This window comes from Falco punctatus (assembly GCF_963210335.1).
Source record: "Falco punctatus genome assembly, chromosome: 6".
NCBI lineage: Eukaryota > Metazoa > Chordata > Aves > Falconiformes > Falconidae > Falco > Falco punctatus.
The window spans coordinates 57437715-57455005 of record NC_137585.1 but is presented as its reverse complement, the minus strand read 5'-3'; the positions used below and the strand labels follow the sequence as shown (position 1 = coordinate 57455005).

General features: G+C 41.1%; 1 protein-coding gene across 9 annotated transcripts in view; it reads right to left on the bottom strand.

The window, feature by feature from the left end:
* Positions 1-16761, bottom strand: part of CNOT2 (CCR4-NOT transcription complex subunit 2) — a 91530-nt gene extending 74769 nt beyond the window's left edge. For 2 of the 9 annotated variants that reach the window (XM_080392691.1, XM_080392690.1), the window contains exon 1: positions 16424-16552. The gene's annotated coding sequence lies outside the window, so the exon portion shown is untranslated. Of the gene's footprint in view, positions 1-15472; positions 15612-16423 lie in introns of those variants that run through there. The other 7 variants (XM_080392696.1, XM_080392695.1, XM_080392692.1 and 4 more) reach the window with 5 other exon arrangements.
* Positions 16762-17291: the final 530 nt, after the last annotated feature.

The window sequence follows — 17291 nt, the reverse complement described above, 5'->3', positions numbered from 1 at the left end:
TGCATGAAACTTAAAAGTTTTAACTAAAGTATGAAATATCCTCGTCTTTTCTAATTAGCACAGTTACCATTTAATGTCATTTGGTATGGCTCCAGTGTAAAAAAATCCTTTTAAGAAAAAGTTTTCAATTAAATACAATTAACCCACTCATACTTTTCTTTCAGAGTAAAGGGTTCCTAAATTATGACCAAACATCCCAAGATAAAAGCCTAAATGAAAGAAACTGTTTCAGTAGTTTACTCCTTTGAAGTGCACCATGATTAACATGTGTCAGTTACATGATGTATATGGAAGCAATATACTTCTCCCACCCTAATGGAGGCTCCCTTAACAACTTCCATATCTTAACTCTTTTCAGAAAATTAGATATATTTTTTTTACCATTATATTTTACTGATCCAGAACTTTTTTAAAAAAAAGTTTTCACAGTACATGTTTACCTTAAGTCCATCAGTATCAAGCAGATTTCTACAGTTGTAAAATCGAATAACCAATTTAAAGGACAAACACATCACAAAGAAATTTGAACACTATGAAAACTCAATGATTCTTGAGTAAATTAAATACTTGACCTGACACAGACAAAAGTTCAATTTGAAAAAAAACTTCAAAAAACCTGGAAGGCAGTGTAGCCTGACTGAGAAATTTGTTAGGACACAGGAATTGGTGACCAGAACTCTACCTCATATTCTACAGAGGTTTTTATAAGCAAGGTCAGTACGTTGGGCTAACTTCATACTGTTAGCATGGTGGACTGATAAAGGCTTTTCCACAATAACTCTAAAAACAAGCACAAAATTAGAGGACATCAAGTCATTAACTAAGCAAAAATTACACAGCTTGCAAACTTTTTGTTCTGCATATTCTACACCTAATCCAATTTATACTGTTCAGATTCTCTAAAACTAAGAACAAAACTGGAAGTTAAAACATCTTTTGTCAAAACCAGCAGTGATTTATATATCTGCGTGTGAAGGGGGATGCACATGTTAAGGGTCTGCAAAATTAACAAATCTGTACTAACGCTACATGCCATTGTAAACTATACATTAAAATTTTTTCAGTTTCCAGCCAAAAGAATCTTAACAATTTTTATAAACTATAGACTCTGGTTTCCCAGACAAAGGCTTAAAGAGGAAAGATCCCAGAGGCACTCTGCCTGAGGAGCAAGCAGTAAGAAGCTAGTGAAGAGCTGGCAAACAAACCATAATTCAATACAGGCCCTTCACCGAGGACAAACACCACAACACAGGCCTGATGGAGAGGGGAGAAGAAAGCATGAGTCCAGAACTGATCCCTTACAGGAAAATGCACTAACCACATTCTCATTCGTGATCTCAATAAACACTACTCACACAGGCACATGGAGGCAGTCTTCAAAAAAAATGCATAATCCTGTAGGGATTCTACTGACTATACATTGTTACATGCTGGCTGGTTTGTGGGGCTGTGTTGGTTTTTAAAAAAAAAAAAAAAAAAATTACCCGAGGGTTTCACAGTTGTTAATACTTTATACTGTAATTGCTATAGAGATACAAGATTTACTTAGGTTCTTACACTTTAGTACAAGCCTAGCATCACTACTGCCTATTTACATTGGAAGAGTTTTACCAAAACCCTGGGTTACAGGCAAAAAAACAAGACCTGCAAGGAAAAAAAAATTAAAAAAAATACATCTCTACGTGGAAATAGAAGCATAAAGCGGTAAAGTTTTCCTCCAGCAACTCACAATGCCATGGCTACACATTTTAAGTCCATCCTAGTGAAAATTACTGATTGTTCATTATCTGCAGCATATCTGCATATTGCCAGTAGTGTGAAAAGGAGGAAAATGGTACAGCAGCACTTAAGCTGACTGTATGATCTGTTATACACATTACAGTATCAAACGTACTCTCTTCAGTTATGCTGAACAGTGAACAACAGCTCATTTCTGGTATATTCATGTGTTTTCAAGGATACATAAGAAGTGATTCCATTTCTTTCCCTGGACTTCCAAAGTCCTAGAGGTCTACCTTTTGGCCAGCTGAAGTCAGAAAAGAGAAACTTCACCTCAAGCATTAAGTGGAGGAAGATACTGGGATAAATGTGGAACTTAAACTGACACCGAAAGATTTATAGCTGAGTCTGGGTATTAATTGTCTCACCTGTACAATACAAAGAAGAGGAGAAAACAACTCATATACTACTTGAATAGACACCTTTATTATTTTCAAGATATTTCTAACATAGGTGAACACACCAAATACAATTAAAACCTTCACCCCACTCAAGAACATCCACTCCTCTTGTAGCAAAAACTTGCTCTTTAATTGCTTCACCCTTTTTCCTTACTACACAACGCTCTCAAACCCTTACAACTAAAGTATCTTCATTTACAATACAAACTTTTTTTTAATGTAGCAACGGTAGTCATTCCATAACTATGAAGTTACAGCTAAGCTCTGCTTTCCACTCCATTTTCCTAAATAAATAAGTAATCTTCCCATTGATACAACTTCCCTCAAGTGAACCTTCTTGTCAGAGAAAAAAAAAAAAAAAAAAAAAAGAGTGTGCAAAAATACCTTTTCTAAGCATTTAATTCCATTAATAACTCCAAAACTGCCATTTTCAAAAGAAATCTTGGGCAGGTAACTCACTTTGAAAACCGTATCATGCTTTGAAGCTAGGAATTATGAAAACAATCCTGTAATTTCAGGTTTAACCATCACTTCTAGACTAACCGTTTTCCAGAAATTTTCTACAGCTCTTCTTATACTCTATATTCAGAGAGCTGCACAATAAACTGCATGCACTTGAAATGCACTTTAATCTGGGTCTTGTTTAAAATTACCTTCAAATGTGTTATTTGGGAAGAAGGAAAAAGCTATGAAAACATACAGATTCATTTTTACTTTTAAGAGCAACTTATATTGTTCCAGACAGCATAGGCAGTAATACTGTGTTGGATAATTTTTGTCATTGCTTTTAAGACCCCATATTCATTCACTTGGCCAAATTACAGAATACACAAACCTTTTATGCCCAAATACCTCCCTCAATGAACTTTCAGGCCAAACTGATTAATTTTATTTTTTTTTTAAAGTAGCTAAGATAGTTTAATAATTTCTGGATGTTTTTGAACAAGAAAATACCCTCCTCCTGCTGAAAACATTTTAAAATATCTCATCTGTTGGAATGCTCTAGTATTGAAAGCTGTGCAACACTCACAAGCAGGGCATGTCCTTATCTTAGGAAGGCACTGTGTACCATCACAAGGAATACATGCTCAAGTCTGCTTCGGTTGTAAGGCTCTGCAACACTCACATGCTACACTGAGATCCTACAGTATTCCACAATTTCTCTCAGCCTTTCCATAACACGTTTCACCTTCTTGCATGAGACCTCTGTGTGACAGTGTGGATGTAAGCCCAGCTGCAGAGTAGTTAAGGACTCTTCATCCCAGGACTGAGAAATACTTTAATTCTCTTGAAAATCAGTTGGGTGCCATCAGGAGAATAGCTAGGACACAGGGGAGGAGGAAACCAGAAGAGGAATTAAGACTTCACAACAGGAACAGAAAGAGAAACTGCAGAGAGAAAGAGACAGACATGTAAGACGCTGATGGGAAAGCGGACAGTCCCACTACAGCATACAGAGCTTCAGACCAGGATCCACCATTTCTGGATTTCCTCATTCTTTTGGTGTGCAGTCAATGGAACAGGGACCACTGTCAAGATCTACCTCTATCCTCTTCTAATTAATGATGCAGAGACTATAGAAAGCAAGCAGTATGTCTAGCTAATGTTTAAATGTCACAAAACTAACTTTATGCCTGTCTCACGGTTTGTCTTTTTTTTTTTTTTTTTTTTTTTTAATGATGGGGGGAGCCACACAGATTTTCACAAGTGCCTTCTGCTTGAAATATTTCAAGAGTCTATGCAGAAGCATTAACCATTCACAGCTGCAAATTAAATGAAAGATATTTCTGTTATGAAATATTAAGGCAATGCCTCAATTTCTCTATTTGTAATGCATGGCTGTCACCTCAGTGAGGCAATATAAATACATAATTTCTTGAAAACCATATTATACAGCACTTCCATGACAATGTAATGAAGAAATTGGGGAGACAACATTAATGTGGAATTTACTTACAATTTTGCATAGCATGATCTGAACAATGGATTAAAAAAGAAAAACCTCAGTGAGCAAACACCATGCATCCTGTCTAACAAATGAGACCAGAGTCCCCTGGGAAAAACACCATTTGATCAAAAACCTATGTAACAGTGATATGCAGATGAAACCTGACTTAAGACAGGAAGGAAAACCTTCATTCAAGCATTTCTTAAATTCTGATTTCCCTGAGTTTGCATTTTTAACAGTTATTGAAGCAGGGGGTTATGTAGTGACTGAGGGAGGGGTTTGTTTGTAACAAAACTTCAAATGCTCATATAAACGGTGACCTACATCCCTCTCAGTTTATGAACTGAAAATGAGACAAGCTAATGACATAGCAATAGAAAGACTACCTGACTGTTCTTCCTGCTGATTAATCCAAAACTTCGCTTTTCAATCTTAAATTGATGGGGAAGCAAAGAAACAGTGGAAAGAATAGATGGAAAAAAAAAAGTAAGAAAAGTACAGGGATAAAAAAAACCCCAAGCCGTAAGAATGCATAGAAGTAAAAAAAGGAGGCATTCTGGGAGCACAGGAGATAAATACAGAATGCTTTAGCTAGCCTTATTTTATCTAAAGCTACATTTTCAGATAAAAATTAATTTCACAGCATTATGTGCCTATACTAACACTGGGAATGCCTTCATCACTTGATGGAACCTAGCTGCTCCTCCCTAGTTTTACACAGAGAAACTCTGAGTTAGGCTACTAAGTGGGGGAAAAAAATTGAACTTTTAATAGTCAAAATTTCAAAGCATATTTGATATTACAAGAAAATGTAAGGAAATTATTACAAAATGAATATGTGAGGAATATGACTACCACAGCAGTGCTGCACAGATTTTTATCACTCTCACTTCATATATCAACCCTGAATTTAGATCACCTCCTCATAACAGATGTGTAATTACAAGGTATCACTAGAAGTCTCACTCTTACTCAAGAGACATTTTTCCATTAGTACTCTAGCCATTTGTAATTCTGATTTTTTTGCCGATTTTATTTTGCCAGTTTGACAGCATTCACAGAGGTCAGACTGCTGACAGGAGCAGGACCTGGTAAGGTTTCCAGTGAATGACACAACCTTGCTGTGGAACCCAATCCAAACCTACTCTATCAGCAGCTGTTCATCTTATTCCAAGAAGCACTCTTATCCTGACACTGCTGGACTGTTACCTCCAAGAGAAAAATACTGAGTGGTTCTTCAGAGGAGAGAGGAAAAAAAATAGAAAATCAAAAGAAAAAAGGATAATGTGGGCAGAACCATGGTAGCTGCACTCAAGAGAGAAGAAACACACCACCAAAGGGAATTTTCTTTCAACTAAGGCAAAACTTGATAAGTCTTCTGGGTCTGACACTACAAAGCATGAGGGCAAGACCATTTTCACTTTTTTTTTCCCCCTGTTTCAGTATTAGAGTTTGACACTGACAACTGGATTATTTTAAATGCTCTTCATGCATGACAATTGCAGAAGCTTACCGTCTTAAGTGAAATCTGTCATTCTCTTGCGGTTTTAGATGCTTTCTTCCTTTCCAGTAAAAACAGTAACAGATATTTTAAAGTGTCACTACAATTATTAGTGACTAAGAGTTTTCACAGAAAACATGTTCAAAACCAGAACATCCATACCTCAAAGGATCAAAACATACCCAGACATTTTTATAGCATGCCATGGCAAGGGCAACATTAGAGGGATGTGAGCTCATTCCGACCCTGTACGAGTCAATGAAAAGACTATCCCTTCATTCCATAAGTTGCAAGTCAAGAAGACAGACATTGAATAAACCTGACATAAAATTTCAAAGTTTCACATAATTAAAGAGGAAAGGGGGGGTTACACCATCTTCCACAAATACCTAAATACCTAAAACTTTTCATAAATAGCAAGTTATACAAGTGCAGGTTAAACACACTACGTTCGCAAAATTAAGTTATATTAGCAGGACAATTAAGCATTTAAAGTAAAAAGCAGGTAGTGATTCTTTACACAAAGATAAATAGGAAATTATTTTCCAAAAACACCCCTCTCCTAACAACCTCCCATGAACCTCGTAATACCAAGTTTCCTGACACAGCCCTGGCTAAAACCAGGCCAAGACTCAGTGATAAAATGCCAACAACCACCAGGGCCTCCTTGACATTAGCAGTCTTCTCTTACTAGTGGACAGACAAACAACAGACAGCCATGGTGAGGAAACTCTGGGATACGCTCTTAAAAAAAAGACTGGGCATATAAATGCTGAAATACACAACCAAGGTGTTATTCTTGTATTTGGCTTCCTGGATTACTACTCCAGAAAAAAAAAGAGGAAACAATACCAAACAGAACAGAGGAACATATTTACTACAAAGACATGGCACTTCTCTACAAATGCAGTATTAACTGGTAGGCCAGGCCCAGGCTGACACACCAGGCACTGAACATGGCTTGGCCTGCACAGGCTCCTCCTCTCTGGGATGCTTCCCCCATCCTCACCCTCCAGCTCCTTGCCCCACCTACGGAAAGTGGCTAGGGCACAGTCCTGGCCTTTCTATGCAAAGAACACAGCGCTTGGCATGTTCTTTCCTATCTTTCCCCAGACCCCCAGTGCTCCAGCTGTGTCCCAGGGCTCTTTGGAGGGCCCAGAACTGAGAAAAAACACAAAACACTGCTATTCACAAGGCAAAGCTGAGTAACAAAAATTTTGTGTTGGTCATCCCGCTCCTTCCCCTCACAAGCATACCCAGCAGCTCCCCAAGAACAGGAGGGATTGTCTCCCCGTCACCAGAATAAGGGGATGGTACCCAGAGGTCTTCAAGAAGGGTGGTGCAGTGCTTTTCCCCCCCCCAGTACATAAGCTGGATCAAGAGGATTTCTTAAGATCCAAAACCAAAGGGAGAAGGCACAGGATGGCAGGCTTGACAGCAGGCAGTCACCTACCCACTCTCCCACTGAACAACCCAAGTCCAACCTAGAAACAGAACCTATCCGTGTAGAAGTGGTACATACCTACCTATCTGAATACCTATATATGCTGCTTGCCTCAGGAAGGACAAAGGTAACTCATGCTTTGCCAAGGGTAAACCCTCATACTGAAGGAAGGCCTTCTAGTATCATAAAAAACAAGCTTCACAAATTTTTCAGTCTCTCAGGATGACTTTCATGGTTGACAAGAAGGTCCGAGAGCTGACAGAACTTCCACTGGCTACCCAGAAAGTTCTGGATACCTGACCTAGACACTGCTAGGAAATTGAATAGTCTGAATTGTTCAGATAAAACAATCATTAAAAGCATCTACAAAGTCTCATTTATTCCTAAAGCTGTGACCTAGTGAAGAGATTACCTGTTTGTTTAGTTTTACAAATATCTATTTCTTCAAACCTCAGATGCCTTTGAATTCACTCTTCACTAGCTACAAGATTCCTCAGAGAAAGAGAAGGACCTTGTAAAGCAAAGCACTTGGGTTGTCAGAAAACAATGCTAGAGAAACAGCATAGAAAATTTGTAACAGAACAAACAATGGATGCCTCTGGTTTGGCCTCAGATTTTGAGGCTCTCAACTTTTAGTCCTCTACTCTGAAATTTCAGCTGTGCTTCCAACAAAAATATAGCACCTACTTCAAGAAGCAGTGAAAAAATGAGAATTAAGTTACTCTGTAATAAAGCTATAGTTCTCGGTAAATCCAATTTCTGCCTATTAAATTATTTACATGACAAGTTTGTTCTGTACAGATGTCATCCTATCAGCAAGACACAATTCTATTAATAATACTTCTATTACTAATATTAATAATACTAATAATAATTCTATTAATGTAACATGTTATTTGCAGCCTGAATTCGAAAAGCACAAAGTCACATTGAAGAGATCAAAACATTGCTAAGACTACAGCAAGAGGTGTATAACAGGTAAGAGAATAGTATAATTTGATCACGTCACTTAAAATACTGAAAACAAATAAATTAGCTTTGTCTTCAAGCATATTTAAAGTTTGCCCTCAATGGCGTACTAACGCGATTAACATCTCCTTTTCACACGTGCAACATCCACAGACCTTCAGAACTCTCACAGTTACCGTGCAGAGCCAAATTATTTGATAAGTCTCTGAGAAAGTGCAAGTAACTGTGAGCAGGAATCCACCAGGCTTCTTCAAATTAGATAAAAAAATATCTGCTGTACTCTACAGTACTTTCAAACTGTTGTTTTGCTCAGATACGCCAAAATAATACTGTAAAACTCTGCAAATGCAGAGGAGCAACATACCCAACTGTGCAAACAAGATATCTGATATTCCTAAAACACAAGCAAAGTTACTGTTTAGCCATAGACAATGATGGGAAAATATTTCAGATGTAAATACATACAATCAAACATTATGTAGGATATGTTCCACTTCATACTAGTGGGGTGGAAGCCTCTAGGTGCTAACAATACAAGAAGTGTTACATAAGACTATGCACTTAATTTTGTAATGTGCTTCTAAAAATAAGTACTCCACTGGAAGCTGTTGCAGAGCCATGGACAGTTACATCAATGTGCACAAAGAACAATTGCTCAGTTGGAGCAGAATATTAGATTCGATTCAGATTAGCATTCTCCTCTGCCAATCACAAAAAATACTGAACCAACGGAGACTAAGAAAATTAATTTGCATTCATTAAGAAAACACACACACAAACACACTCCTAATCATAAATACAGACATATTCTATGAGCAGAACTAATAAAAACCAGTTTCTTACAGATCTGGTTTTTTGTTTCTTAATACTTCTACCACACCATGATAACCCTCAACTTCCTTCTTTTCCACACCTCTTCATGACTCCCGCTCTCTCTCTCCTCCCTGAGCCAGGGAAAAGAGTAGTGGTGCGCACACTCTGGAAGTCTGCATGTGGCCACAAGCTGCTTGACCAGCCATCATCCTAAAGAATACATACTAGATCAGGTCTGACTATATCTTTTCCAAGAGGGTGTACGAATTTGGACATCCTTCCTTTACCTAGACACAATTCTATAAGGTTTGTAGGACCATAATTTGAGGCTTAAATTCTCTTCCTGATTTAAGTTTCCATATATAAATACAAGTATAAATTAAATGCTTAACTTCTGAGTTAACTCAGAAGTTGGGTTACCTATACACACGACATTTTAAATCTTTATATATACACATAGACATATATACACTCACTGGGGGAAGGGATAGAGAAACCAAACAATCTCATAAATCACTTCCCTGAGAAAAATTGTATCAAAGCTTCCTAGGTATTTGCTTTTTTTTTAAAGCAGTACTAGATACTGTAGAATGAAACCAGCATGCATTTGCCTAGATTAAACTCCGCTCTTCCCTCACTATCCGATTTTCACCGTTCCTCTAATTTTTACCATTTTTAAAAAAAATTACAGTTAACTGCATCATCATGCATCACACTGCTCTTCAAAACAATGATTAATCAATGTTGCTTGCCCTGTTTCTTGCAGGTAGAGACATAATACAGGCCATTAAGTGTGTTCTACTATCAGCAGATTTTACTACTACAGCTTATTAATTTGCAGCCTATGTTATTCCTCTTCAGGCTCCTTGCTAAGTACATTAACACCATGGCCTGTGGACTACACTTAGTCTACCAAGCTTTAAAATACACTTCTAAGTATTTTTGTTTTAAACGCTGGACTCCGCAAACACAGGTATTCACTGGTATAGGAAAGTCCAGCAGTTGTACACTGGAATACACACATGCTGCACTGAAGGGGCAGTTAAAGACGCCTGCTCTCAGCAAGTCATTCCTGATTGCCAATCAGACCTACAGTTGGTCATCCCAGTTTTCAAGACTTGTAAAAGTGTTGCTATAAAAATGAATTCAGTCTAGTAGTGTATTTAAGAAAGGGAGGCCTGAAATTGAATCTACAGTGAGGACCCTAAAGGAACTGCCAGATGCTTCAAAAAAGGTCATTTAAACTAAAGGTATGCATCCTTTGGAGACAAGTAAAAGATTAAGATCACAGCTAATATCAACAGTTTGCAAATTCTTAATTAAACTGTTATGGAAATACTACTTGCCATCAACTGTATACTGCTGGTAGTCACAATACACACCTACCTGAGATAAGGGAAGCTCAGAAGAGCACCAATTTCTGGAAATCTCTGTTACCCTTCCACAAAATTCAGAGTATTTCCTGTGTCATCATAGATATCCCATAGCATACATGTTCCAATATAACTGAAATTCCACAAATTAGGGACAAAACAAATAATACATTTTGCCTTAAAACGTATCATCCTGAAATGCCAAAAAGTTTCCTAAAACACAACCAAAAATTAACTCCATATCACAACAGCATAGGAACCTGAATTTACTTCCAACTTCTGCCATGAAATAAAGAGAGATTCTGACTTACTTTCACATATAATGCTGATCCTAATTTGATCTTGAAGAATCAACTTATAGAAATGTGCATCTGGATCCAGTAAAAAAGCCAACAACTTCAGATTTCAACATAAGGTACCCTTCTAATTTATGATGATACTTTTGACATGTTGAAAAAGGCACACCACACAATTATGTATCAGTAACAATACCAACATTGCAACAAATTAATCAAATATCTCATATAGAAAGGGTTTTTTTACTGCAAACTGTTTTACAGGTGGATACAATATTGCAAGGTACTTTCAACATTCAGAATTACTCATCACCTCTTCAGTCCTTCGAAAGTTGACAATGCCTACAGCTCTGATTTATTTCTGAAAATCTTGCAGATTTCTACTTCTCCACACCACAAAGCATGGTATAAACTCTCAAGAAGAGAAACTATCTTGTATGCATTTTTTAACCTACTTAGTCTACTTCAGCTATTTTCCTGCTTTATACTTTTTTAAAAAAATTATATTTATATGCAACAAGTACTTTCTTACTAATTGTTACTACTGAATGATGAAAGATTTCAAGCATATACCCAAGAAGTCCCCTACACAGTAGAGAAACAGAAGGAAGGTTGGCAGACCTTTTTTCCATCATAATTCTCCACCAACACTTCCTTTGCAAGAACAAGTTTTCACAATTAGAACAAAAAACGCATTAAAAATAGTTACAAAGAATAGTCAGTCTACCTCAGACAATGCAAGGTTTTATTATTAGGCTGGAAGGGGAAAAATAGTATTCCAGTGAAGCTTGAAGAAAAAACTCACGCAGTCATACAGACTGTATGACTAGTACACAGTTCACTGACTCAAGCATTAGTTACTTATTTTGCACTAGGACAGCCATCTTCCTACAGTCCTTAGGCAAGAAAAATAATATATTACATTATCATTGTCTGTGTTACGAAGGCAGCCTTAGAAAAACTCATTTGCCAAGAAGTTGCCTACAAATCTAAACATTTACAGTTTATAATTTAAAATAGCTAGCAGTTATTTCAATGTAGTTAGTCATACTGCTTCTTTTTGGCGCCTGGAAACTCCTTGCTATTGTTTTCAAATGTACACATTTAAATTGCAACGAAATTGTTGTGGACATAGAATTCTAAAACATGGAAGGACAAACAATACAACTTCCTACCTCCTGATTTTGGTATAGGACCATTTTGGTGGTTTTAACACTGCCATCTCTAACTATGCATGTTAACTGCTACTGGTATCAAGTTCCAGAAGCCTCAAACCATGCAAGTAAAACACAGGAAAACATGATCCTCTTATTACAGACTAGAACTTGGCTATAAATTGGTTAAATGACTTACCCAGAGTCACCCATCACTTAAGTAGGTAACTCAGAAAGACAGAAAGCATGCTCCAAGTCTTATACTCACGCTTAACCCATTGGATTACTGTCTGCTCAGCAAGAGTAATACAAAGTAGGAGTTTCCATTTTACTTCCCACAAATCCATCAGCATTTCATATTAGTTTTCATTTTAAACAAAATATACCTTTTTACAAATAACTTGACCTCAGCCAACTATATTCAACCATCATGGACCTCAAATGCATAAAAAAATCTGAAGGCAGAACTTTGAAAATGCTTCAGAAGTTCATTAGACTACTCACTGCAGCCAAAAAGTATCCTGAGCAACTTGGCGTACAAGATGATACTTAAAAATACCCCCAAAAAATTATCACAAATCAGAAGGAAAACAGGAGGAAACAACAGTTTACTTACTAATGAATTTCTGATCAACAACTCTTGCAGTGCAATTCAACAAGAGAAGAGTATGTCTGAAAAAAGTCTCAATTACAATCGAGTTGTAACCTACCAGCATAATCTGAAAGGAATCCTCCTAGGAAATGTAGAGAGTTGTGAAATTAAGCATATTAGCATGCAGAGAGTGGTCAGATGGCAAAGCAAGCAAGTCAAGGGGAAAAAATAATGCAGGCTTTTCTGTAACACTACTGATAACCAATGTGATCTCAAAACAAACTGGAGGGGGGCTTGGAAACCTCTTTCAGCAAGGATCATTTACACCTTTGATTTGGGGCCTCTTACACAACCAGACCAAAAGCTGAGCCAGTAGTACACACTACCACAGTATAAATATTCCAATTTCAGCAGAGTATTATAAATGAAAGATAAAAAAATAAATTCAAAGCCATCTGGACATTTTAGGAGGTTTTTTTATTACTATTTTTGCTGATACAAACACAAAAAGATTTAAATTCCTACGTAGAAATCTCTTTCTGACTAGCATAAACCACGTTTGGTGTACAAACACACACCTTCTCTAAAAACAAAATAATTGCATACAATTTTAAACATCTTACTGTGCAATAATTTCATTTGACACAATTCTTCCTACACTGGTATAATGCTCAATAAAAGCATAGTTAGCTGTCAACATACAGCATCCATCCCAAAAACTCTCAGGCAAAGTTAGCCACCAACATGCAAGTAGGTGCTTTTAAGTCAATGAGACTACCCACAAACTTTCAGTTGTCCATAGTTCTTACAGGAACCTGGGTCAGGAGACCAATGCAACACACACATAAGCACAGAACATACGTGCTTTGAGAAAAAAAAAATAAAAAAGAGAAAAGAAAGGCCAGGTCTTTGCAGGAAACAACTTAAACAGGTTATTTTTAATTGCTCAATACAGTGCATCTGAGACATCAGGACAACGTTCAAGTAAAAATATTCACAGATATCTGTTTTGTAGAAGAATGTTCATATACAATTTTTATTTACTTATACCTCAAAAGTCTAGATGCAGCAAAGTTAGGTTAACTTGAACTTCTTGGCTCTTGACAACAAGCACTGTAATTCATGTATACACCATATCAATAATTTTTAAAAAATAAGAAAGATTGTATCATTTGTGAGCAATCATTTTAATGTGTCAAAAAAAAATATTTTTACTTACTATGGCACTGTACTTTCATATAATCTGGCACAGTTTTCTATCTAAGCTAACATTTAGAAACACACACAAATACAGCAAGTATTTTGCCAAGAATTCATGATTATTTTTAAGAACACCATTTTTAAAATGCCTTTAAAAAAATCTGTATTCATGCATATTATAGCTTTAAGGAAAGACACAACAAAAAACATTAAATCCAAGAATTTACTTACTTTAGAACAAAATTCTGTACTTGGAACCTTAGGTGCACTTTCTATACTACCTCATAACAAAACAAACAATTCGTTTCTCAAGTTTCCAGATCAAGTCAGAAAGCCAGGGGCAAGAAACCCCTATTTGAATCCAACTGCAGTGTATCTTTAAGTTCTATTAACTTCTGGAGTCAATAGCAAGGAAGCATAAGATATTTTTGAATAAACAAAGTTATAATAATACAGGACTGCTTTAAATCTATAATGAGGTTACAGCTTTGCAATTACTACACAACAGACAGACCATTACACCAACACAAAAATAAGTAAATTTTTTTTTAAAGCCACAGCAGAGGCTGAAAGTGCAATAATGTTTCTGATTTCAGTCCTAACCTCTTATCTAGACAGAAATGCATTTGAAAGCATAGATAATACAGCAGAAATACTTCCTGAGAGCTACTGTTCCACTGCAGGCCCAAACAACTTTCATGCGAAAGGACTGAGGTACAGACAGACCAAGATCTTCAGGTGCAAACAGCCACTTATGGGACCAGTTTTTAGCATGAAACTTCAGGACATGCTAACTGCCCTTTTTCCCACTGAATACCAATTTTCTAAAGTTAGATTACCTTAAAGAGAATACTAATCAAATTTATACATTCCATGATATTTTTATTATTTTCATTTCTTAGCCAAGGGCTCTTGATTTCATTTGTTGGTAGAACTGACACACAAATGTTTACAATAGCAATGACTATTTTGACACCAATATGAAAGTTTCTAGAAGAGACTTGTAGACAAGGTTTATCTACTACTACACTCTTAGCTTTATCAACAGCTTCCTGAAAGTGAAACGGAAACATACTTGCAAGTCAAGTCAGTCAGCTCATGATAGCAAGTATTCAAAACCCTTCCTAAAATCAGAAGCATTCGACACCTTGCAGTTTAGCATGCCAGCTGAATTCTCAACATAAACAACAGTGAAATTTGGGGGAAACAAACAAAAAAAAACCACCCCAAAAAAAGGCACTGGACACATACATTGTCTTCAAGATCACAACACTGGATCTAGTAAGTTGTGTTCTATTAACATGCCACAATAAGAGAACTCAAAGTACATCAACACACTCAGAGCAATTCTTCCAGGTCCAAAGAAAGATGCCTTTACAATATAAACTTAAACAATTATTTCACTCTTGCAGGTCTATACAAGTCTTAACAGTCTGAAACACATCCAAGCTTCCAGAAACACAAAGGTTTCCACTTAACTGATGTGACAGCAGGTTTGATCATCTCAAACTCCCTTCCCCCAGCTGAAGCGTTAAGACTAGCAGCCAGTCACCAGCGCCAGATGTTACTGCCGTGCAAGCACACAGGAATGTCTCCTTCACACACACACATATATACAAGAAAGAGACACAAAAAGTTCTTGTCTTCCCCTGGGGATAAAACAGCACAAAGTTGGAAACAAGTTTTTCCCCCGATAAAACAGACTTACAGCAGAAATGAAAACATGCTTGTGTTAGATGTGGATCAGCACCAGAAGCTGCTGATCCACATCTAACACAAGCATGTTTCCATTTTCTCATATTACAAAACCTCCAAAACAAAGTAACTTCACAAAAAAACCCAACCCAAAAGAGAAATGCTAAATCTAGAATACCTGTAAGCAAATCCTCGTTTCCGCCAGGATCACGCATACACTAACTACAGCGTAAACACTGCCTCCTGCACCCTTCCCCGCTGCTCCAGTGTCCCCCTCTCATCCCCGAACTGTCATCCCTGCCCGTACCTGCGCGCTCCCCCCGGGGCCAGGTTCAAGCCGAAGCTTCAAACGGCCGCCGCGGCGGGCAGGGGAAGGCCGGCTCCTTCCTCGGGGGCAGCGCTCGGGAAAGCGGCTCGGCCCGTTTCAAGTTTGTTTTACAAACACGTCCGAGGGAAAACCAGAACCGATTTATACACCACCTTAACCGCCGCCAGGAGGAGAGCGAAAAGACGCAGGCGAAAAAAATATTTTTCTAAAGCCAGCCAGCAGTGCCCCGTCCAACCCCCTCTCTGCACCCCCGGCCTTCCCGGGGGCCGGCGGCGCAGGCCGCAAGGCCACCCCGGCAAAGCGCGCAGCCCGGCGGCGCCCGGGAGCGGGGCCGGCGGCAGCCCCGGCCGCGGGTGGCAGGTTTCGCTGCCCCAGCACCGGGCCCGGGGGAAGGCGGCGGGCGGGGGCCAGGCGGCCGCGCACGGCCGCCGCAGCGCGGAGACAGGCTCGGCGGGAGGGGGGGGGGCCGGGGAAGCAGCCACCGCTAGGCCCGGGGCCGGGCTAGGGCAGGCGGCGAGGCGGCGGCGGGAAGAAGCCGTCCCGGGCGGGCCGAGCGGGCCGCGGGCCGAGCTGCCAGTGGCGGCCGCGGAGGATGCGGGGCCCAGGCACCGCTGGGCCGCGGCCTCGGCCTCGGCCGGCCCCGGAGCGGCGCCCGGCGGCCGCCGCCGCCCGCGGCCGCGGAGGAGGGCGGGGGGCGCCGGGCCGGGTCGGGCCTGCGGCTGCGCTCCCGGCTCGGGCGCCGCGCGTCCCCCCCGCTCCCCCTCGGAGACAAAAGCAAACGGAAACCCGGCGGGACGGCCCCGCACCCGCAGGGCTCCGCCGCGGGCCGCGCCACCGCCCGGCCCTCCCTCATCGGCCCGCGGCCGAGACAGCGACGGGGCCCGGGCCGGCGGCGGGGGCCGGGGAGGGGGCGGCCGGGGCCGGACTCACCGCATGAATTTTCTTGTCCCGCGGATCCAAGATGGCTGAGTATCCAGCACGGAGGATGCTGGGGGAGCAACCTTTACCCTCTGACCCGGCCGCCGCCGCCGTGACCCCGCCGCCGCTCGGCTCGGCAGCCCGCGCTGAGGGGCGGGGGCATGCGCCGCCGCACGGCCTGGCCTGGCGCGACGCGGAGCTGAGCGGCCCCGCAGGGAGCAGCGCGGAGAGGCTGAGGGGGACGGGGAGGAGGAAGAAGAAGGAGCTGTGAGGCTCGCTCCGCTGCGCTTCCTCCGCCTCCCGCGGGAGACGCGGCCCAGCGCTTGGGGCCGGGCCCGCGGCGGGGCTCGTAGGCCGCGGGGCTGTGGGGCCTGGCCGCGCGCCGTGGGCCTAGGGCGGCCGGCGGCGTCGGCGCTGACAGAGGCGCTGCTGACCGGGGGCGCGCGGGTCCGACGCTGCCGGCGACAGCGCCTGGCCCCATTTTGTGAGGGGAGAGGGCGGCCCGGGTGCGCAGGCTGGGTGCGCCGGGCCAGGCCGAGCCAGGCGCGGGGTGCGGGAAAGAGCAGGGGCCAGGCACAGCAGGGCTTCCCGGGCCGCCTTTCACCCTGCGGGGGTATCAGCCCCCGGGGGTACCGGGGGGGCTGTGGAGACCTACCCCAGGCGGACTCAACTGCCCCGAGAAGCGCCCCAGCGTCCAGAGGGGGTGGGTGCCCCATCCGCTGTGGCCCCGAGCTGTCAGCTCTGCCTGGGTGACAGCGCGGAAGGAATGGCCTGGCCTTGCCATAGCTGTGCGTTAGCCTGCAGAGGATCTAGGTCAGGAGCTGCCATCCTGCTTGGGTACATTGTGTGAAAGTTTGTATTTTCTGTTAGTGAGGCAGCA